Source organism: Nipponia nippon, unplaced genomic scaffold, assembly GCF_047370975.1.
Source record: "Nipponia nippon isolate SJK-2023a ecotype South Korea unplaced genomic scaffold, ASM4737097v1 scaffold_3, whole genome shotgun sequence".
In the NCBI taxonomy this organism is placed as follows: domain Eukaryota; kingdom Metazoa; phylum Chordata; class Aves; order Pelecaniformes; family Threskiornithidae; genus Nipponia; species Nipponia nippon.
This window is the reverse complement of record NW_028262347.1, coordinates 15,209,502-15,234,143: the sequence shown is the minus strand read 5'-3', so window position 1 is coordinate 15,234,143 and position 24,642 is coordinate 15,209,502. Positions and strand designations below refer to the sequence as shown.

At 45.3% G+C, this 24,642-nt stretch overlaps 1 protein-coding gene across 17 annotated transcripts in view; it reads left to right on the top strand.

Moving 5' to 3' along the window:
- Window positions 1–24,642, top strand: part of LOC148054503 (uncharacterized) — a 69,048-nt gene that overhangs the window by 28,904 nt on the left and 15,502 nt on the right. The window contains exon 3 of one of the 17 annotated variants that reach the window (XR_015707065.1): window positions 23–1,135. The exons of 14 other annotated variants lie outside the window; for them this stretch is intronic. The gene's annotated coding sequence lies outside the window, so the exon portion shown is untranslated. Of the gene's footprint in view, window positions 1–22; window positions 1,136–24,642 lie in introns of those variants that run through there. 2 more of the 17 variants (XR_015707037.1, XR_015707047.1) reach the window with 2 other exon arrangements.

Genomic DNA, 24,642 nt, shown 5'->3' with positions numbered 1-24,642 from the left:
AGAGATTTGTGATTTCTTTTAGTTTGTCATAATCTCTTAGATTCATCACAATAAATACAGCTAAGAGAAGAAGATACACGAACTGGGAGGTGGCGAGAGGAAGAGATGACTGAAGATGAAACGCACATTTTTGATTACTCAATTGGTAATTCTCTGATTTGGATCTGCTTATAATTAAGTTAAACTATTTTCAATGGAATTTTTCTTCATAGCATTTGCTGCAATGCAGAGTACGTGTGGTACCGTGGAGAGTCTAAGGAAAGGGCAATGAGAAATACTCCCTTGTCCTGTGAATGCCACGGTCCCTGTAAGGACTCCCATGACTATTAACAGGCACTTTTCTGAAAATGTACTTTCTACAGCATCAGTTAAATGAAACTTATAAAGCTATCTATAATGGTGCCCTCTGGTGACTCCAAAAATTTTTACAATGAAATAAAAACAAGATGGAATTTGGCCTGCTACTGTGAAAGTACCCTGACAAGTTGGACTATTCATTAAAGATTCATGAACAAATTAGATCTCCTGGAGCTCAGCCAGGCAATACCCGCAAGCCATACACATACAGAAGAAGTCCAGGACTAACTCCAAGCATTGCAGGAGCGGAGCTGTGATGCGTAAGACAGCCTCTCACTCTACCATGCAAGTAAGCTGTTGTGCACTCATTATAAAAAAAATCTGACTTTTGACACTGCAAACTGATCATTTACTTTCTAGTGCCTAGAGAAAAGAAAACATGAAACAAAAAAATCTCTTACTGAGTTTGTGTTCATGCAGGGAACGGGGAGGATGTTAACCGATTATCTGAAATCTCAGAAATAAACCAGCTGTGCAGAAGAATGTCTTTTGTATATTCTGCAGTTAGCGTGGCTGCCACACAGTCTCGCGAAAGCTCATCTCCTCCATGCACTGTTTCCTCTCCTGGATATTGCTTTTTATATGCACAATCTGTCTGCAGCATCTAACGTCCCTACGTTTACTGCCCATCATTTCCCACCATACTGACACACATGCCCTTCTTCATTGCACTGACTCTAGCGCTCATGCGGCTCTTACTCTGTTCTGGTCGAAAAGGAATCTTTTATTTGCAGGGTTGTGCTATTTTACAGCCAGATCCATGGTCACATAAACACCAGAGCTGACAGAAGGAAGTAAGTATGTGTGGCTGGAGAGGGATGGAATGAATAGGTGTGGGCATCCCTTTCAGCATCACTTCTGTTTTAAATCATGACTACAAAGCTATGTCCTAATTAATATGGATGCAACACTGGTGAGGTAATGAGAGTATCACACTCCAAGGCAATTAGCCCAACAGAATACCATCCACAGCAGATACAAGCAAGATAATGGATAGGGGGTAAAAGGAAGAAAAAAAAAAAATAAAGCCTGTGTTAATAACTTTGTATGAAGTGTGAACTATTAGCTAATGATTTAATTGTTATTTACTGAATTTCCAAATTAGGCACATACTCCCAATAACCGTATCAGGCTAAGTAACTCCTCTGCTTTTAAGCACTATTCCCCCATGCCATGCTATGCTTGGGAGAGGATGTGTCTTCTCCCATTCATGTCCTTTGCAAAACAGCCCCTTAGGCACAGTGTAGATCAACTGGCTTTTATGCATGTATTCTCCAAGAAAAACTAAAGGAGTAAACAAAATATTTGTTTTGACAAGATGCTGACTTTGATCATAAATGTTAAGATGAGGAGGTACGAGTATGATTTTATTCTCACTTCCCGAATAATACGATCTGTAGAACCTTCTCCACTAACTTCTTCATTAAGTCAGTGATTTCCCTTCCAACTGCAGTCTGCATTTTAGGAAAATATCTAGTCTTGATTTTACAGGCCATTTGGTATCTGTGGAAGAGTTTGTGCTATTATTTTGAGGCCTACCAATACATCAGGGAAGGATGGTTTTTCTGTACTAGCATTTGCAGCATTTCATTTTCCTTCTGGCCTGAACAGTGAGCTGGGTTCTTCTAGGAGGAGAATAAACCCAGTGATAAATTCATACATCTTTAGTGCAGCGCTGTATCTCTGAATGTTGCAGGAACACATAAAAATGAGTGCTTTTCTCGGGGACTGTGCCCAACCTTGCATTTCTAGCTAAGCTGATGTTTCAAAGAGCCTCTGCTTCCTTCTTGGTTGAAATTGCTGCTGCTTACTTTCTGTCTGCTGGCCTGCTGATTTTTTTCTGGAAGACTTGTGTAGCTCAACCAGTTGTCTCCAAGCTTCTGCTGCCATTGCAAATCCATGCCCCACCTGGTGTACTTGGGCAGTGACTTCTGCTGTGCCCAGCCATCTTCCTCCATAAAGGGACTTAATTGCTCTTCTATTTAGCCTGAGTGAAGGGTGGCTGTCAGGCTCACTGCCCTGTGCTTCATCAGCCTGTGACTGATCAAAGACACGTGATGTCTTGTGCTTCCCACGGTCTGGCAGCCTTTGGGTTTATAAAAACAGTGAAAGGAGACCTGGGTTTTGGTATGGTTATAGAATACTGTCCATTCACATACTTCTTTTCAGGATTAGGCCTTGGGAAAACTAGTATAGGAACTTCTGGTATGCAGATAGCTCTTCAGAGGAGAGTGCTGAAGGGAGATTTTTGCCTCTGTTACAAATCAGATTATTTGCCCTCTTACCTGTTTGGAAAATTGTTCAAGTTTGTCTTTTATTGTGTCAGTCTCCCCTCTCTACTGTTACTTGCCTGCTCTGCCTGTGGCTTGTATTTTTGTACTCGCTCACAGCAGAGTTGGGTCAGTTTTTGCATCATCTTCCACCATGCTGAAGGAGTTTCTTCCACTGGTGAAACGGCTGCCACTACAGATCGTTATCCTGGGCAAAAGCAGCAATAACTTACCCTAGGACAGGACATGAAAACATCTTAGTTAGCTGAAATTGCTATGAAAATCAGGTCAACACAATGCACTTCTCTCCGTGCCTTGCTATGGTAGATCTAGGAACTTCGAACAGAAAGGTGTTGGCTGCAATAGAGAGGTTTTAGAAAAACGGAGAACCGTACAGAGCTACAGAGAAATTTCACACCCTGGATAGGTGGGGGATTACCGTTCTATCTCATCAATGAGAGAGTCTCCCGTCAGACAGCTCCTCCACTGAGGAGGTCCCACGTTGGGCCAAAAGACTTGGCTCTGCAGTGGAAAAGAATATCCCCAGTGCTGCTCTCCTGGAAACACCTTCACCTGGAGGTTCTCATTCAGGAATTAATTTGCTTATGAAAACTCATCAGTTCACAGAGCCTGGGGTGGCACAGCTGCTGGCAGATTGCACTCACCGGGATGAGGACCCACAGCTGTAAGCAAGGCTAATTAAGACCTCTGACGAATTTTCCAGTGTAACTACACCAGTAATTGTCAGGATCTATAAAGTACATAAAGGTTAGTTGTTCTCTCAGTCCTGAGAGTTGCACAAGTTTGTAATCATGCTATCTTATCAAGAATGAAACACATGAGGTGTATTAAAGGACGCAGCAGTTGCTATTCACTGGTGATTTGCTACAAATGAAAGCTTTCAGAAATAGCGCAAGATGGGTCTGGCAGCAGTCAACTGACCTGTAATTTTAAGATTGGGGGAATCATTAGAAAAAGGAAGCAGAGCATAGCAGAACTCCCAGCCTAGTAATTCCCGTGACCTTAGCTGGAACTCGAGCTACTATCACGAGTGAGACCGCAAGTATCTGAATCTCCTGAACTGTACAGGTTTGTACTGAAAGTCATCCTTCTGGGAAAAGAAAAGACAGGAATATTTCTGACAGTATAGTTTTATGAGCTGCTTTTTTATTTCCAAGACTTCAACCTTATCAATAGCACTGATACTAAGGTCTATTTACTATCTATAGACATTATCTCTCAGCTTCTTATTTAAGGGTAATTTAGCTGGAGAAATCAATCATTGCAGGGAGCGGCTCAGTTATGTAGATAGTAGGGCCAAATCCTTAACTCCTGTAAACAAGTTTTGCCTGATTCTGGCAGCACAAGCCAGTTTTAAGCCTGGTTTGAAATGGCTAGTGTTCTAGAAGTCCTCTGATTGCATATGGCAGCAGACTGAAGAAGGAAAGGAAAAAAAAAAAAAAAAAAAAAAAAGCCCCATGGCTACAGGTACCTGCTAGCAGGAGCCTAGCTGGCAAGCATTATATAGGAGAAGTAGTCTGGAGTCAGCACCTGGAAGCTGACCTTCTGTGTGGAATGGGAAATTGTTGAGTGTCTGGAGTATCTGCTTTATTTGCTGTCAGCTTTTCAGTCTCCTGAACAAGACAAAACAAATATGGTGACACATGGAGTCTGTGGGTCCCTGCGGTGGCATTGTGAACACCGTTCTGCATAGGAGAGGGTGGGGAAGCAGAGTAATTAAAGCATCCCACTGTGCAGCCAGATGTGTAAGTTTATGTCTTAATTTGTTAGCCTCTCACCAACCCAGGTGAAAGAGGTCTTTTGGGATTAGCCAAGTCCAAGGAAGCCAGGTGGTGTATTAACCTCTTCCCTCCAGGATGGTGTTACCTGCAGAAATGGAAGTGTCTTAGCCAGGTTCACCTGATAGACTACTCCAATCTAGCAAACCTTGGAACCCTTCTGCCTGGATTCGTTCAAATTCCTATGTTGGTATGGAAAAATAGGTCTGATCCCATGTATCCTTAGGATGCTGCTTTACTTCCCAGGACTGGCTTTCTTACAGTAATACTTTCAACGTGTCAACAGCTTCAGAGCGAGGCACAAACCCAATGTGATTTGCTGGTTGTGTGCCTGCAATGGCACGTTCCTCCTTCCTGGCTCTGACACATATACCTTGGGGAGTATCTAATCTATGCATATGGTGAGACATCAGCACACATTGATTAAGTGTACTCAAAAAAGGGTTTTCAATTGCTATTGCATAAGGAAAAATTTCAGCTTGTCCTTTTGAAATATCCTGGCACTGTTTGGATGCAAGAATTATTTATTAGGGAGACTTTAAAGTAGGATGAAAGTAAGAAATCCTATGAGAAAAAGTTCTGTTTGCTTCTTAGATTTTCTCCACCCTTCCCTCACCCTGGACTGTTCCATATGGTTAGAAGGAAAATATTTTCCAAACCCTTTCAATCTAAAATATCATCAGATGGAGCAAAAGGAAAGCTGAACTTGCCCCAGAAGCATTCCCACACTGGAATGTTTTAGATGCTCCAGCCCCAGAGCTTTGGGTACAGGGAAGCAAGATGGCCATGCTGTTTATGGAGGGGTGGATCAGAGAGTGTCTCATGCCTTGGGCACTTCAGGGAACTATCTGGCAGAGCAGAAGTCATCCTGCAATGTGATGATGTGGGGACTTTGGTGGCAATACCAGCTCACAGACTTTCTTGTTCTCTGTCCCTCCTTGCCCGTTCCCATGCCATGGGGCACCATACTTGTGGCTGGATGAACGTGATTCCCTACAAACAGCGCTGAAGACCAGAACGCTTGGGGGGCAGGGTGGGGTTGTCCTTTAAAGCCAGAGAAGCTCAACATTGATCTGATTTACAGCACAACCCCACAAGCAGTTGCATGCAGGTGACTGACCTCGGCCATCGGTGGTGTGGTAGACGGTGCGCTTGCCCAGTGTGCTGAATAAGGTCCTCGATCTGAGCCTCCTGGTATGCTGTGGAAGGCTCTGCTCCAGCTTCAGCTCCATCAAATCACACCCCATGGGACTGAATGAAGATGAATTCTGGCACATTGTTTGCTCTGAGTGATTACTGAAAACTGCAGGGCCCATGGGCAAGACCGGGAGAGGAGCACCTAGATATGAGGTGTGTTGGGCCTTAGCTGCATTCAGTGCTGTCAAGACCAAGGGACTTGCATTAGGATTCCTGGGAAATCTAATATCAGAAAATTTAGTGTTTCCGTGCTTCAGAGCAATAGAGGAGGCTTAGGGAAATTTTAGATGTAGGTAATAATTTATTGCCCGAGCTCCACCAAAGTTGCTCAGTGGATATACTCTGTCACCACTTCTATTGGAATAACGCTGTCACAACACTGCATTTGGGGCTTTGAGGAGAGTTTAAATTCAATAAAGATGGAAATATAGTCTACTAAACAGCTCTAACTTTCTCTTGTCATGCTGGACAAGAGAGGAGACAGAAAGCATTTCAGGTACCATAAGACTGGGTGAGAAAACTACCTCAAGTTTTGTAGCACAAATCTGGATTTTTAACAGTTTGCTAAAAAATAAGAAAAAAGAAAAAGGTTGGGCTTTTTCTCTTACTCTAACAAGTCAACTGTGAGTAAAAGCAATTACCTAAAAGCTTCTTTTTCTATGACATTTATCATTAAAAAGAAATGAGAGAGACTGCCTGCCAACATTTTGTTATGATTTCATTAGGATCCAGGTAGATCATATGTGGGGGTTCTGTTTCCAAGATGAGGAGCAAATGAATCTCATCTGACAGACAAGTGAGTTATAAAGGCTTTACGTGAGAACTCTTCTCCAACAGAATGTAAATGAGACACGTTGTTTAATAAGGTCAGACATACAATAAGGAGCTAAATTATGGCAGGGTTCATCAGTCAGCAACACATATAGCTAGACCTTCTCAAATGGTGCAAGTTAGCATGCAGTAAAGCTGAAGGTTTAAATTACCCCTAGTGTTTTACCCTCTGGGCAGTGGAACTGGGAGCTAGAGGAAATAAGTTTATAAACCATAGAAGTAATATGACTCTGTCAGCAAGTTATAAAGACCTGAATTTCTCCCAAAGACTTACAGATTTTTTACAGCATTAAATACCACCATACTTATGAAATCTTGCATGAAAAACCCAGGGAAACAAACTATAGCATAAATGCAACATTTGAGACTTAAAATTTATGCGCTGGGAACTGACAGAAACTGTGCAAGCAGAAGATTCATGTAGCAAAATGGTGAAAGGGCATCCCTGCTAAATGCCTCGTGGAAAGTGCTAAGCAAACTGAAATAGTTCCAAAATATGTAGGTGGGATTGCTCTTCACAATGCTGGGATTTACTCCATTATTGTCCAAGTGACTCAGCTGAAATTGCCCACAGTATACTAGACATATTTTACTGTCAATACATTTTGCCCTGGCCTTTCCTCTCCATGGCTACATGACCTTAATTCACCTAAATGGCTAAAATGGTGGGGCAGGTGGTTCTGATAACAGCACTGCACTTTCCATATCCAAATATGATGTAGACTCATCTGCATATTCAGGAGGGCAGTGTGTCATTGCCTTATATCAACATTTTCTTGGTTAATCTACTGCCAAGAGAAAGATACTGCCTTCCCTGCTATTGGACTGAGCTCTTTATCTTCTATACGTGACACTGCCAGTTGCTAAATGACCTTGAAACCAATTCCCAAACACAGAAAAGCACCTATTTGAAGCCATGACGCTTAATTAAATCAATCGAACAATGAATCCTGTTTGCCCCTGCTGTGGCAGAGCAAATAGACCTTTTTTCATTCAAAGATGGATTAGGGCTAAATGGGTTTTGTGCAGATAAAAACACAAGGTTTCCACATCTGTATCTGGCATCTGTATCTGGCAGGATGATATCCCTTGATGCTATAGCCCACTGCTCTTTTTGACAGACAGGCTGTTCTTCCTGTCTTTTTTATCTGGAATATTGTTTGCCTTAAATATTGGATCAGGAATGTTCAATTAATTCACAGGAGTTCCTGTAATCTCAAATCGAGATTAAAATCCAACCCAATGCACGGGATTGCAGTATCTTGTTTTTAGAGCAGCCAGTACCAGCTGTTTCAGAAGAAGGTTTAAGAAGCTCCTTAGAGGACAAATATGAAATAATCTTGAATTCTGTCTCTGAGCATTTAGTGAGGGACTGGGCTCTGAAGCACAGTGGTTTATATCTCCAGCAATTTTTCAATCCTGTCTAAAAAATGTCAAACATCCTCACTACCCACTTACCTTATCCAGTAATGTTTTGGATTCTAATTCTCAGGAATACCTATTGACAAGGCGTTTGTAAGTTAGCTAAAGGTGTCACCCTCCTCCGCTCTTCCAAAACTGCCATTTGCAATTGGCTTGCCTTCAATGTCACTGATTTTTCCCTTATTTTCCTGTCATACCAAGATATGTGCTGCAACTCCTAAGCACTTTCCAGCTTCCAGTTCTAGCTTTTTACTCTCCGCAGTAAATGAGATGCATGTGTGCCGAATGTCCCCCCTCCTTCTCTCCCTGCTCCTGAGGGAAGGAAGCCCAGGCACCTTGGCCCAAGGGGAGACAATCTGGCCAAGTACCATGCAGGTCAGAGCATCCATTTCTCCTAAGTCTAGGCATAGCTCTGGTGCCCTTTCACTGTATTCTCTTTACATAAAATTCTCTGTATAATACTGTACTTTAAACATATTATTCCCTGTATTTATTTCCATTTTGACTAACTAATGCATTCTCATATAAATACCTTATTATGCTCTTTAAGATGAAGCAAAACATACCACTGCTTTTTATTAAGTCTCCTTATGCACTTTGAATATCCTATAATGCCAAAACAGCTGCTCTTTTATGTTGGATGAGGGCCATAGATCCTAAAAGCTATGTAAGCACCTAATTCCTTTTAAAAAATTAGGCACAAAAATAGCTCCTAAAGTACTTGACCACTTTTATAAACGCAAGCCAAAGTGACTCCTTTCCAAACAAAGTGTCCTGACACTTGGTTCTCAGGTTGTGGATTTGCAAGACAAAACAGGACAATCTCTGCGCTTCAAGGGTTCCTGTTGCTGGCGGGGATGAGGAAGAGGCCCTCCCTGGGGCAAGTAGCCAGGAGGAGAGAGGACACAACAGCTAATGGGGAAAAAAACCTATAAACTGAACTTCACTAGTGCTAGCAAGCCAAATTATAGGGACTATGGGGATTACATGGGGCTGCCAGAGGAAAATGAGTGGCTGAATTTTGAATTATGGGAGGAAATTTAAAAAAAAATAAGGTCTCTATTTTATAGGACACTGAATGGCACAACAGAACTATTGGACCCCAGGCTAACACATTTCAAACTACTCTGCTACTGACAGCATGTCATAACCAGACCAGAACACAACTATAAATAACAGTAGGAAATCTACCTACATCACGCCAAGACAGTGACTCAGCGTTGGTCATTTGGTGCTGTTTTTAATAATTAGGGGTTTTGCCCAGATCCTACTGAAAATCACTCATCTCCCCGCTCTGTACTACTGGAGGGTATTTGTTGTATATATATGTTTTCTCAGATTTCATGCCATCAGTTTGCCTGCCCACAGCCTTTAACAAACTTCTTAGCATCCTTATTAAAAATTAAACCTGTTTATTAAAATAACTTCCCTCAGAAGTTTTTCAGAAAAATGTTTCAGCTGTATGCAAAGGGCAATTAGGACGGGAGGGAAGGCTGTGTGGAGACAAGGGAGAACTTGTGCTGTTTCAGTGACCGTAGTTCCCTTCATCTTTATACCCGTGTAATCGCTAGTATACAGAAAGGATGTTTACTGATATAACAGCAGCTTCTAGTATTAAAAGTATGCTGTACACAAGACAGTGAAGACTCACCCCTTCTTACATTCTTTGACTATTTTTTTAGTGTCAGTCTTTTAAAGCACTTCTTTTAGAATTTATAATTACTGATTAAATAACTATCAATATATTTAATAATTCAACCCATTGTCAAGCTTAAGCATTTCAGTTTCTCAGCATTCAGTGCTTTGTACATATGTGCTCCCATTTGAAGTAAAATAGAAATAGCTTGTGTAGAGGATTTTGCTAGAAGACCCATCAACCAACACTTGTGCCTTGTTTCAAAGGATTAATCACGCATCAATTAAAAACAGACTTTCCTAACGGGTAACTGCTTTCTACAGGGTTGATACTCCCTCTTCTGAAAGCAAAGTTGCACGTATGGGGGGCTACCCAAGGGAGGGAACGCGGGGTACCATGGGCCACTCTCTGATCCGCTGTGGCAGGTCTGCGTTCCCAGGGACTGGGTTCTGGAGAAACAAAACAAGGTGTAAGTTAATAACATACTTATAGGTCAGCTGCAAACCTCTTTTGTCCCAAATGTTGACAAAGCCAGGTGGGCTGTTTTATATATAAAGAAATATCTTATAGGAAGGCAAATTTGGTCACAATGATTGATTAAACTGGATTTTTTAAGACCCAGGTTGATCTGAGAAATCTGCAACTAACGTACCTCCATGGGAATGTTTTCTCTGTTCTAAGGACAGTGAACTAACAGGGTCACCTCCCACTGAATTCAGGGTCAAACCTCATCTCTGTAGGCTTCACAGTCCAGTAGAGAGGTAAATTTGGGTGGACAAATGTCCTGTGTCAAACTCAACAGCATCAGGGAGCTTTCCTGGGGAGTGTAGCTAAGCCATCTATACCCGCACAGTGGTTCCTAGCCTGATCTTAGCCCGAGGCAAAGATGGTCTCCCACACAAGGCTGGGGTAAGATTTGAGAATGTGCCAGGCCGCCTTCCCAGTGGGCAGCCTGGGTGAAGCCACGCCGCTTTGGAGGATGAGACTTCAACAGTGAGGGTGTGGGGCGTTCTCTGCCAGGGAATGATCTCAGACAAGTTTAATTTTAATTTGTATACATGGAGCTGTGGAGTATGGGTGAATCCTCGAAGCTGCCTCGGCACTCCTCCTGTCCTGGGGGATTCAGGTCACCTTGGGGTTCATGGGCGCCTTGCTGCTGCATGGGAGCAGAGTGTCTCCTGCCCCCAAACACCTCTCTGGGTCCCGGGTACTTCGGCGTAGCGTGGTAGCAAAGGGGGAGGTGTGAAGAAGCAAGGTGACCATTCCAGGAGCCATAGCAATACCCAAACTGTGGGTGCAGGAGGCCGCTGCTACAGATCAGCTTCTGGGAGAGAAGGGAAACCTCTCTGAAAGGAGGAGGGCCTCATGTAGAGACTTGCTGTCCTGCCTCCATCTGCTGGTGGGGACAAGCTGTAAGCCAGACGTTGATGACTGATGAAAACCACTCATTAGGCATATTTCTGTGTTACTGGCAGGCAACAGGGTGGTTACATTTCAGCTTTTACTCCGTATTGATAAACTTGTCATGACTGACCCGTACAGGCTGACAGGACAGGAAGATTGAGGTACCTATGGCTGCACAGCCTACGTAAGCACACGAGCTGTTTGCCAGTGGCAAAACCCCATCTACCTCCCTCAGCTGCACCTTTGCAGCGGCTGTTTTGAGGTAGGACCAAGAAGTCTGCTGAGGACCAGCATCTCTTGTGTAAACAAACACGCTTGCAGGCAGGTACTGGGGCCCTATCAGAAAATAAGATGATTGGGAAGATAAGGTACCAGCGTGGTCTTGAAAGAGCTGGGTTTGCTAAGAATGCGCAGCTTCATTAAGGAGGTTTTGTGGGTTAAAGCATGTTTGAGCCAGTAAAAATAAATGAGGGGTGGGCCCTGATGCCCAGGCAAACACCTGAAATGCCTGCACTCCTAAGGCAAGATCTTGGAGCTGACGGAGCTCCTACAGTGAGAAGCTGCTGAGCAGAAATTGCTAAAACACTTTAATTAAACCACAGAGGGGAGCAGGAGAAGGCAGATGTTTTCTCGGGAAGGAGAGCATCTCGTGGCGGTTCCTCGCAGGACCCAACCGCAGCACATCAGAGAGTGGTGGTTCCTTCAGAGGGGAGCTCTTGCCCAAGTGCCAGCCCTTGGCACCTTCCTGCAAAGAAGGATACATATGCAAAGGTCTTACAAAAAAAACCTACCCAGAGGAATGGGGTTGGAGGGCTGGTTACTGCCCCCTCGCCATGGCAGCCCCCATTCCTGCTGTGGCAGGAGCCCGGCCCAGCTGGGGGGTGTCCCCACTGCCTCCAGCCCCTGCTCTCTGTCTACCATTTTTTACGTGCTTAATTTTTTTGTAAATGTTAAATTGATTTAAAGCAGGCATTGAGGAGACACAAAGAGCAAACAAGTTCTCAGCAGAAATCCTGTGAGTTCCCTGCTGCAGGCAAAAGGAGTGCCGGCAGATGCAAGAAGGAGATTTTCAGAGCTAATTATTTACTGGTTTATAGACTTCCAGTTATTTCAGCCTGGCAGGTTTGATAAGGAAACCTGGAGCTTCAGTGAAAGCAATTAGCACAACCTCTACGAGATACGACTGAGTAATTGTGCCATTATTTATTTCCTGTAAAGCGACAGACTACTAGAGAGGGTTTTATGTTTTCTGTTTGTAGATTATTTGTGTCAGGGTGGATGCAGTCACCAGGAGGATGGCAAGTAGGAGTGGGAACACTACAAAGACTTTCCCTGTGACAGTACAAGGACATGCACTTCTCCCCAGCTTGTCCCCTGTCTGGTACATCTTCCCTTGCTTTTATTCTATGGTATTAATAATGGTGATAACCCTCAGAGCCAGGTTTGTATTGGTATTAGCACTGGCCTGGGAAGACCCCAGGAGGGGGACAAGAGTGCCCTGGGTTAATGCTATGCTGGGCAGGCAAGAGGACAGACCACGGGGCAGATTTGTGCATCAGCCCTAGCAGGCTGACAGGCAAGTGAAGGTGTCCATGTTGATCAATATTGAAGAAGACAGTGGAAGAAGCAGCAAAGGTTGCGTTTCCCTCTGCTTGCAAGTAGGTTTCCTTTTCCAGTTCGTATCGCTTCCTGCCAGGCATGAAATCGAACCCCTTTGTATGCAGGAATAATTCAGTCCACCTCGAACCTATTCCTGTCCAGTCTGAAAACGAAACATGAGAACTGCTAAAAATAATCAGTAACAGGGCAAGAAATAAATAATCCACCGCTTTGTCCAGGGAGAAATACTTTCTGACTTGGTCATCAGCAAGTAATTATCCTTGCTGGAACTGGCCAAGAGGTTAACATATATGGAGTGCATAGCTGACCCTGTCTTGGGGAAAATGGTGGCCTGGGATACTTTTTGAGGGCCTTTCCAAGTATGATTTTAAGAATAATGCTATAGAAATTATTTAGGAAGCCTCTCCTTTCAGCCAGGAATGATTTATAATTTGGCTTTTTTCTGGAACTCCTGAATGTTTGGACACTTCAGAAGTTTTCAAGGCTGGTGTTGAATTATTACAACTCTCGGAAGCATTGTAAGACAAACACCAATGATCTGAGGATGAATGGGAAACGTACTTTCTAAAATGCTTTAGTCTGAACAAATACTTAAAATCTGTGAGTGCCAGTACAGCCAGAAAATGAAGTAGAAAGGAAAATTTTACACACAAAATACTGTTCAGCTTGACATTGAGAAAAACTGGTGTACTTGAGAATGAACAAAACCATCTGAAACAAACAGGTTATTCCTTTGAAAGAATACCTAAAGTCTTTTTGAATGGAAAAAAGACATTTTAGGTCTTGGGTAAATTATTTCAGTTAATATGAACCAGCAAAGACATCCCAAGGATGGAATGCAAGAAAAAATAACAACTAGGGCCTCTTAGGACACTTTTGAAGTGATGCAGATCTGCAGCAGTGAAACCAAGATCGCCAGCGGCAGCGCTGACCCTACAGTCAATTTCAACACTTATACTTAGGGCTTTAATTCCAGAGTTTCTTGAACCTCCAGTGGACTGAATGGCAAAAAAAAAAGTCTTTTCTGCACTCCTCCCTCTGTGACTGAACCTCATCTGGGCTAATCCTTCGCAGCTGCCCAGGCAGAAAGCCAGACCTTTCAGGTGGAGGGTTACGGGCAGAAGAGGAGGAGTTCTGGCATCCTTACAAGCAGGACACCCTTGGGCAGGGGAAAGCCCAGAAAATACCAAAGTGCCCAATACTGCTCTCCCACATGGGCTTTGTAAGAGCCAAGATAAGGAACATCCATTGATGCGGTAGAACATAGCAATGGGACTTCAAGAGCCAGGCCGTGGGGAATCAGAAGGGATGTGGCTCAACTCTGCTCTCTTCACCCAGGACACGTGGTTTTATGTATCTTACGTAGGAGCAGAAAGTAGGGACCTTTGATGCACGTGCACAGTAAAATTAGTATAGAGATTAAAAACCTCTTCTGTGCTGTAGTCCTGTCACTCTACATCATCCTTCCATCCTCTCTCCCTCATGTTGACTAAACCTCTAATCCTCTGTAGTTTGAGTTCTCCTCTCCATAATTTTATTTTTTCTGTTTGAAAACAGTTGGAACCCTTCTGATTTCTTTGCTTTATTATTATATTTCTCTTCAAACACATGTTCTCTGATGGAGTCAGTCTTTGGCACAGCACCTTCCCTTCCCCTAACAGATTCTGTCTCATAGAATCATGGAATCATAGAATGCTTTGGGATGGAAGGGACCTTTAAAGGTCATCTCGTCCATCCCCCCTGCAATGAGCAGGGTCATCTTCAACTAGATCAGGTTGCTCAGAGCCCCATCCAACCTGACCTTGAGTGTTTCCAAGGATGGGGCATTTACCACCTCTCTGGGCAACCTGTTCCAGTGTTTCACTACCCTCATTGTAAAAAACTTCTTCCTTCTATCTAGTCTGAATCTACCCTCTTTTAGTTTAAAACCATGACCCCTTGTCCTATTGCAGCAGGCCCTGCTAAAAAGTCTGTCCCCATCTTTCTTATAAACCCCCTTTAAGTACTGAAAGGCTGCAATAAGGTCTCCCTGGAGCCTTCTCTTCTCCAGGCTGAACAACCCCAGCTGTTTCAGCCTTTCCTCATAGCAGAGGTGTTCCAGCCTCCTGACCATTTCTGTGGCCCTCCTCTGGACTTGCTCCAACAGGTCCATGTCTTTCCTGTGCTGAGGACTCCGGAGCTGGACGCAGTACTGCAGGTGGGGTCTCACCAGAGCAGAGTAGAGGGGCAGAATCACCTCCCTCGACCTGCTGGCCATGCTCCTTGTGATGCAGCCCAGGATACAGTTGGCTTTCTGGGCCACAAGTACACATTGTCAGCTCATGTCCAGCTTTTCATCCACCAGTACCCCCAAGTCGTTCTCCACAGGGCTGCTCTCAATCCCTTCATCCCTCAGCCTGTATTGATACTGGGGGTTGCCCTGACCCACGTGCAGGACCTTGCACTTGGCCTTGTTGAATCTCATGAGGTTCACATGGGCCCACTTCTCAAGCTTGTCCAGATCCGTCTGGATAGCATTCCATCCCTCAGGCGCGTCAGCGACACAACTCAGCTTGGTGTCATCTGCAAACATGCTGAGGGTGCACTCAATCCCACTGCCTATGTCATTGATGAAGATATTAAATACAGACCCCTGAGGGACACCACTCGTCACCGATCTCCATCTGGACATTGAGCCATTGACCACTACCCTCTGGATGTGACCATCCAACCAATTCCTCATCCACTGAACAGTCCATCCATCAAATCCACATCTCTCCAATTTAGAGAGAAGGATGTTGTAGGGGACGATGTCAAAGACCTTACTGAAGTCCAGAGAGATTACATCCGTAGCTCTTCCCTTGTCCACTGATGTAGTCACTCCATCATAGAAGGCCTCTAGGCTGGTCAAGCAGGACTACTTGCCCTTAGTGAAGCCATGCTGGCTGTCTCGAACCACCTCCCTGTCCTCCATGTGCCTTAGCATAGCGTCTAGGAGGATCTATTCCATGATCTTCCCAGGCACAGAGGTGAGGCTGACAGGTCGGTAGCTCCCAGGGTCCTTCTTTCTACCCTTTTTAAAAATGGTGCAATGTTTCCCTTTTTCCAGTTACCGGGGGCTTTATCTGACTGCCATGACTTTTCAAATATCATGGAGAGTGGCTTGGCAACTACATCACCCAGTTCCCTCAGGACTCTGGGCTGCATCTCATCAGGTCCCATAGACTTATGGATATTCAGGTTCCTCAGGTGGTCATGAACCTGATCTTCTCCTACAGCGGGAGGGACTTTGCTCCCCGAGTCCCCGTCTTGCTGTCCATCCACTCAAGAGGTGTGGAAAGAGAGGTTGCCAGTGAAGACTGAGGCAAAAAAAGTTGTTGAGTACCTCAGTGTTCTCCTCGTCCGTTGTTACCAGTTTGCCAGTCTTGTTCATTGCAGGAGTACACTTTCTTTGACCTACCTTTTCTGGCTGACATACCTGTAGAAGCCCTTCTTATTATTCTTTGCATCCCTTGCCAAGTTCAGCTCCAGCCACACCTTGGCCTTTCTGACCCCATCCCTACACAACCAGGCAGCGTCCCTATACTCTTCCCGGGATACCTGTCCCTGCTTCCACTGTCTGTGCATTCTCTTCTTGCCCTTTAGTTCGACCAGCAGGTCTCCACTCAGCCATGCTGGTCTCTTGCTCTCCTTTCCTGATTTCTTACACCTGGGGATCGAGGTCTCTTGTGCTCTATCGAAAGCGTTCTTAAAGATCTGCCAGCTCTGTTCTGCTCCCTTGTCCCTGAAGGCAGTTTCCCAGGGGGTCCTATTGACTAACTCATTGAACAGCTGAAATTTTGCTTTCCTAAAATTCAGGGTCCTGACTTTACTCTTCGCCTGACCCATATCCTTCAGGACTGCGAACTCCACCAGTGCATGATCACTGCAGCCCAGGCTGCCTCCAATCTTGACATCACCAATTAGCTCACTTGAGTTGGTGACCAACAGGTCCAGTATCTCATCTCCTCTGCTAGGGCTGTCTATTACCTGGCCTAAGATGTTATCCTCGATGCACTCCAGGAGTCTCCTGGATTGCCTACAGCTCGCTGTGCTACTTTTCCAGCAGATGCCAAGGTGGTTGAAGTCCCCCAGCAGGACAAGAGCCTGCAAGCGCAATGCCTCCTGTAGCTGGAGTAAGAAGACTTTGTCAATAGGCTCCCCTTGATCCGGTGGCCTGAAGTAAACACCAACCACAAGGTTTCCTTTGTTGCTTCAGTCTCTAATTCTTACCCATGAGCTCTCAACCTGCTTGTGGCTATTCTCCCTATGAGATAGACCCTCTACTTCTGCACATCTGCTCGGGTGCCAGAGCTCACATGAAACCTAACTAACTCAGTTGAAAACTTCTGATCCATCTCATTCATGTCTGCACGTCAAGAAATTACCTTTGTTCATCAGCACAATGTATATATCTAATTGCATGACTTTTTTTCTGAATGCCATCTTCAGTTTTGTTTCCCAAATGTGTAGGGGGCACCATCAATCAGATAGGATGAATTCAGATTATTTAATGTCTGGGGCTCGCAAGTAAAAATAATAAGCTAATAGTAATGTAATCTTTAAAAGCTAGGGTTCTTCCCCAAAAGATTTTATCTAAAAATATCCCAAACTGAGATCATTATTTCTACTCTGTGCTGTTGTGTGTCACATAAAATGTCCAGAAAATCTGAACAGGTATGTGAAATGTCGAGGATTTAGAAACAATTGAACAAAAAAGCATACCTATCTCAGCTGCCACAGAGCTGCCACTCTGCTGCTGTTTACTGGGATTCAGCTGGGGTCATCTGTCTCCCAGTCTTTTACTTAACTTTCATGGCAACAGGAGAGCGACAGTAGGTTGGACTAGGTGACCTTTAAAGGTCCCTTCCAACCTACACTATTCTATGATTCTCTGATTCAGACGGGGATGCTGGTCAGCACTGGCCGATACCCAAAGCCCGCCCCAGAGCAGGCAAGCTCCCCACGCCGGTGGCCGGGGCTGTGCAGCGGGAAGGAGCTGTTGTTTCCTGCTCACTTTGAAAGCTGTTGTTCTGCTTAAAATGTGAGGCTGAAAAGAGAGAGATTGGGAAAGCAAAGGTCTGGTTGGAAAGTTTCAAGTGCCTTCATGTTCTTGTTGCTTATGAAGGAATAAACTCGCCCCTGTCAAGCAAGTGACCTGGAGATTTATGCTTGCACCATCAGGACTGCCTGTCACCAGCCAAGGTCTGAGTGCTGTTTCTTAAATGAAAGCAAAAGCCTGTCCTCCTGTTGGGAGGGTTGGCAGTCCCTCCTGCCTCCCACAGTGGGATTAAATCCACCCATCAGTCGGGCAAGGCTGTGCTGGGTTTGGGGAGGTAAGGTCTGCAGGCTTTGGCTGAGGGCCGCAGGGTAAAAAGGACCTCACTGAAAACTGGTCTGCCAAAATCTGGCTCTGATAAAACAGCCCAACCCATCCTGTAAAGACTTTTACTGAAAAATCTTGAAGTAATCACAGGGGAAATGACGGGAACTCAGGCCTCCCTTCCCGCCCAGGCCAGACACTCCCTGGCTCTTTTTCCCTCCAGCCCGCTCCACATGCGGTGTCCCAGGGGAAGGGCCAGGGCTCCAGCTGCGGCACGGCAAGGGCGGAGGGAGGAGGGATTGCAGCAACGCGCTCCGCTCCGCTCCTTGTAGGAGTATGGAAATGTAGGGTCAAGTTCAGAGATTGCGGCAGCAGGAGAGGGAGGAACAGAGTGATTCCTCTGGCGTTAGTGACATTTCACTTATTTATACCAGCTGCAAATCTTATCTGGAGTCTTGAGAGACTTTAGTGCGGCTTTCCTCGTTTGCATTTAAGACGGCATTCAATTAACAGAAGCACCGCGTGCTGAAATGCCTGCTTTATGAGGCGGCAGGGCTGAACAGGGTAAAAATAATAGGACTTCGGATTATATTACTTCCTATGAAACAGTTTCCAGCTCTGCTGTTCCAGTCCATGTACCTCCTCCCTTATCAGTGGATTAGATATACAGAAACCATTCTCACCATTTTTATCAAGAAGGTGAGGCTGTTGTGTTTGATTTTTTACCTTGTGGTTTGTAACATGTCAGTTCCTGGTGAGACAGTCTGAACCCAGCGTTGGCTTGGTACCTTTCTAAATTGCTGAACATCGCAAGAGGGTAATAAGGAATATGCTGTACATTCTCTACCTGCCCCCCATCCTGTCCATCTTCCTTGGATGACCCCAAACATTATTTTGTGTGCCACATTCCTCTATTACACAGCTTTTCTTCAATGCTGTTTTTTTCTGGTGTGTATTAATATACTGCTGTCCTATGGCCGCTCCAGAGGAGCAATGTGTCAGCAGGCTGCAGTGTGCCTCCCTGCGCACACAGAGTGGTCATCGGTCTGCAGGCACAGTCCTGGGCTGGGGAAGTGATGCTCTTGGGAGCTGCATTCCTAAATCCCTTAGATTCACCTGAAAAAAAAAACCCAACCTTTAATTTGTGGAATTGTACAGACGGGTAACAGCAGGACACAAGCAGGAAACCTTAGAAAAGGAGGTGTTCTCAGCAGAGATGCTGCAAGATTTGGTGGCCAGTAGGTTCCCCCCTCCTCCAGGCTTCCTTCTGGATGTTGCCGCCACCACCTCCCACTTGGTCGGCTTCACTGACGGTCACCCCTCGTCCTGGGTGGTGGCAGCAGCCAGCAGGGTATTACCTTTACCTTTGCACAGCTCTGAGATTTGTAAAGCTGCTCCAGACTCCAGAGAAAGCATGTGAAGCCTGTTCAGCCTGTGCGGAGAAGCTGATGTTGCCCCAAGGCAGGGAAGGGACATGGAAACCACCAAGCAATCTGGCCAGCCATGGGAAGAGTCACAGAAAGAAAGAGGCAAACAGGCTTTGCCCTGGTCTTTGGGCATCTGCAGTTGCTCTGAGGCTGTAAACCACTCATGGCAGGAACTGTTGTCTCCTGTGAGACACAGTGGGTGACGTAGGCCACATAAAATACATATAAATCCCAGTCCAGTCCAGACTGTAAAAACTGGCTTAAAGTGAAAACAGATTCAGGCACTTCTCGGGCTGCAGGCGGACTCAGCTCCGGGATGCTGCAGCTCCTCTGGGCCTCTGTCGGCGGGTCGTCCTTGCTGCCTCGACAGAGCCTGCCGCTGCCTCCCATCCCATGGCACAGCTCCCCGTTTTTGTTCATTTGGTGGCCGGCCGGGGAAGAGCAAGTGGCAGCAGCCGGGTTGGAGTGCAGTGACCTCTGGCAGGGCAGTGACAGCTGGGATGGGAATGGAAACCTCCGGCTGGCACTGCTCCCCGCGGAGTGCCACCCCATCTGCCGTGTTTTCAGTCAGTGCCTGATGAAGACGTGACCCCTTCTCAGCTGTTCGTCGTGGCTGCGATGCCAGGGATGCCCTCAGATCTGCTGTCAGGTCAGGGCAGGCGCTGCAGGGACTTGCTAATCCCCTCCAGGAAAGTTCCTGCAGCTTATTTCAAATACCCAGTTTAAACTGGTTAATCCAAGCGGGTCGGTCTGTCTGGCGGGGCTGGCAGCGCGCTGACACATGCGCTGCTGTGGGTGAAGGTCGGCTGTTGCTCCAGGGCAGTGACGAAGAGTGGCTGGTTCTGCTGCTCCCCAGCCAGACCTTCGCCTGCAGCCCTGGAAGCTTTTCGTCCAAATCCTGTGCAGTTCTGGGCTGTTTCCCGTGCAGGTTTTAGTGCTTTTTGTCCTTCCTTAGTTTAAAATGGTACTTCTGTTGTTTCCCTGGTGAGACTAGTAAAATCTAGGATGATATGCATCTTAAATTTCCCCTTTACACCTTATTATACACCTGGGTAACAAAGTAATTTATCCTAAAGAAGCAGATGGGGTGAAAATGTGGGTGTTTCGAAATTCTGCAGCACAACTAACAGATGCCATTTTAACTCTGACCTGTGCTTCGCTGCAGCCCGGTTTATCTCGCTTGGGAGAAATTGCAGGAAGTCGTGCAGAGCGAAAGGGTGCAGCTTGGCTTTTCATTGTTTTCGCTGCTCCTGCTCATGCATGACGCAGGAAAACAAGGGGAAAATATCCTTTCATTGGGACTCACTCCCTTTGTCCTAAGCCTGGTTTGCCCTAAACCTGGAGTTCAATGAAGCATCGATAAAATGGAAACTGAGGGAACACAGAACGCATTGAGGGAAAGGTGGTGCTCCGTGCAGTGCATGTGCTTCACGCTCGGCCAAAGTTTGTTTGCTTCTCCTGACTCATTAGCATTTAATTAATTTCACTAGCATCTATACATAAATAACTTTCCATGGCAAACAACGTCAACCTTGAATCTGCAACTCTTTCTTTGCTCAGGAAGATTCAGCTAAAACTGCTTTTTTTTCATATAAACCTAATTAAACTTGGAAATATTTTTTTTTCAGTCATATAATGTTAATTATCCTGCATTCACAGAACATATCTTACATCGGCTGAAAGCCAGACCGCCTTGTGAGCTGTTTGGAGGGCGCTGGTAAATTAACTCCAATTAGTCCCCTTCCTTCAGTTTAAGCTGTTTTTCCCGAGCACTGACTCCTCTCCTCCCTCCTAACTCCATCTGCGACTCTTCCCCTCCTTCCCAACTCCTCTGCTGATGTTAATGCTCTCCGAGGAGTCATTAAACGACCCCCGGGCCAGGCCCTGCACGTATACTCATCCTAATTGCCAATTTCTGGCAATCACACGACTTTTTATACGTAAGTGGCAAACTCCCTTCTGTGAGCCCCGTGATGAGTTTGGCAGCCCCTGGCAGTGAGCTGGAGGGACGAGCTAGGGGCAAGCCTTCCTCCAACAACAGCAGGAAGATTTGCTAAAGCCTGTCTGTCAGGGCTGTCTGGGTTTTACCTGTGGCGATACACAGTCTCCATACACATCCCACTGCACTCAGAAATGCCCTCATCAAGGCCAAACATTGCTTTGCTGAAGATCTTGATTCGAAACTTGAAATGGAGGCAGCTCGCCACGTACTAACAATGGATGACCCTCCTACTTACACATTTTTGCCATATTTCTCTCTCTGAATAGCTTCAGCTTCCCAGTGTATGGAAGGCTTTGTTGTCAGATTAAAAAGCTCTGTAGTTAAAGTCATCTCTCTTCCCTTTCACGGGTAGTGTTTACAGCTGACTCATCTGCGTCTGACTCACCTGATGCAATATCGCATTGCTTTCAGGACAGTCCTGAATATAGGGTCAGCTGAAGGTAGGAAATTCGGGAAGCTGCAAGCAGAAGTATGGAGGCAGGTGGTCTTGTCCTAAGTGGAACTGCCCTTCCCATAGATAAATGAGTGATCCTGCTGTGTCTAGGGAGCATTAGGCACATCCAGCATGTCCCGCCTAAGTGGCCAGACATTGACTGGCCTTGGGGGCTTGGAGGTATCACTGGGCTTCTCATCTAGCCACCACAATCTGCAAACAATTAATCTTGGTCTGGACTGTACAGGGGCTCTGGTTTACTCTGTCTTCATAAATACTTCTCCTCTCTTGACCTTTTGGAATGATCATCCAGTCTGTAAAGTTTCCCCTCACTTCCTGTTGTATTCAATAAATTTCTTTGCTTAAAAAGTCTCTTGTTGATACTAACCATCTGGCATCTGGGAGAGAGGAGAAGACAAAGGAAAGACAACAAGTTGAGTGCTGGATTGTGGGTCAAAAGCCTCATCTGTAAAATCCTAACGTAGAAACATGCCGAAAAAGGAGGGAACAGGAGTAAGAACTGGGGAAACTTCTGCTTCAGGCGGTTGTTTCCTGGCACAGTGCCCAGCAGGCACCGCATCAGGCAGCTCAGACTGGGAGCTTGTTTTCTCTGCTGCGTGCTACTTCATTTTCTGGCCTGGGACGACATCTGGCTGGCATGTTCTTTTCCACACCCTGGGAAGAGTGCTCATTTTAGCCGGTTACGGCAGTACTTGGCATTAAAATATAGTGAATCAGACTACAAAGTAGCATGAGATTGGCTTAAAAATAATGAGGTTTAAGAGCAGTTGAGCTTTGAGTTGTTTTTGCTTGCCTTCTGGCTTGGAAACCTTTACAATACGTGATGTGCATATTTTCCTGCATTTCATCATGACTGCGAGTGCTCAGAAGTCACTTTAAAAATGGAAAAAAAACCCAACAAAAACAACAAAAGCAACAAAACAAACGTAACACATCCTTACCTTTTTATTGAGAAGTCCAGAATAAATTATTTGGGCTTTCAGAATAACGCAAATTAAAAAAATAGGCTAATAGGCAATATTCTTGCTAAGAAAGTAGAAGGAAGATAGTGGGTCAAGAAAATCAGAGAAACAGGAAAGATGACTTATTACCTTCAAGAGATTGCTTAAGTCCAGGAAGAAACAGGGTTTGGGATGGTGTAACACCCCTGCAGTTGTCTCCAGATTTTGAGTACTTTCCCTGTGTCTGGAAAGATTTCCTCTACCAGCGGAGAAGAGGCCCTAGATGAACAGAATTACTGGTCTGGAAACAGACACCACTGACTGTTACACGGATCTGCTACACTACCAAACCAGCTTGTGTGCTCCTACATCCACCAATTTGCATTGAAGCACAAGGAACTTGTGCTTGGCTTCTTTCACATCATTCTGGAATTCAACAGCAGCTTTGCATAACAATATGTTTCAGTTTTCACTGATAACCTGTTGCAAATATTCCAATCTATCCCTGTGAAACAGAACAGTTTTCACAAAACCTGATATTTTTTACACAACATGAAACTGAGGTACTGCATGCTGGCAGAGTTCTTTAATTTACTGCCCAGGCTGCAGGCATGGGTCTGGTAGACACATGTTCGTTCAACCGGACTTTTCCTGGCTAGGGAATTCTGCAGAAAGCACAGCTACAGGTGTGAGGGCCACAGACCAATAATTTCTCTTTTGGTTTATATACATTTATTACTTCTCAACGTGGTAATAAAGCTTTCTGGTTTTAGCTCTTACAGGTAGGATGGACAAGCTTAGGTGAAACACGTCCCTTCCAACTACAGCAAGAATATAATTCAGTACCAATGACAAGTTAGCACGACGAATATATTAAAATTTGACCTCTGTGCACATGCCTAAGTGTTAAAAATGGACTGTAAGAAGATTGGAATGGTTTCCCTTGAGAGTGGAGCCAAACACATAGCAGCTGCTCTGATATCATGTATCAGCACCGCCTGGTTGATATTTACTTAATTATTGACTCATTTATGAGGCTAATTAAGCATTGGAGCTGGTTGCCCAGAAACACTGTGTGCTCTTCACCACTGGTGTTCATAAGACCAGACTGGATAGAGCCCTGACCCCAAGCAGCAGGAGGTTGGACTAGAGGCCTCCCGAGGCCCCTCCAACATGGTGACTCCAGGCCTCTCAGGCATGGATCTCAGGTTCTGAGATTTTTCCCTGCATTTTCCAGTCTGTAAAAGTTTAGCCCAGCCCCTTCATCCCTCCATAATTCTTGTAAAAGAGAAAAAAAACATGCCACTGAAAAGCAGTAAAAAGTGCTATGTTTCTGAGTTTTTCATGGGTGCCAAGTACAGACATCTGGAGGCTCTTACAGGCTCTTGGAGGAGCCTGTAAGGGTAGAGAAGCAGCAAAAAGGGGAAGAAATATAAGCATATATTTTATTTGGTAAGATGACAGATGGAGGTGTGGTCTCCTTGTTGGAACAGAAGCACAGTCCAACGACGACTGATGGCAAACCAGAATACTGCCTGGCGTGGTAGTTCCTCAGAGCCCAACATGAAGCAGTGACTCGGGTCCTGCAAAAGCAGCAGGCAGAGTCATGCAGTTGGCTTAAATACGCGCAATGTCATTTTATTTTACAAACTCGTTTTGGAGGCCCATTGTCTAAGGCCTCTGAGAAGACTATCAGGTGCCTTGGTATGAAATGCATGGAACATATGTGTGTGGTGACTCTCCTTATCGTTTTGGAAGGTTCTCTGCTAGAGACCCTTTCCAAACTCTGGTGTTGGCTTTGGACTTTTTCCAGTTCACTTTTCTGGGCTTTGCCACATCCCCAGCCTTTTCCTTCCTCGGGCGGTGCCTGAGCAGGACGGCTCTGCCGCCAGTTCCTGTTCTCCAGACACTCCCTTGGCATTACCAGGGAGTGCTAGGGGC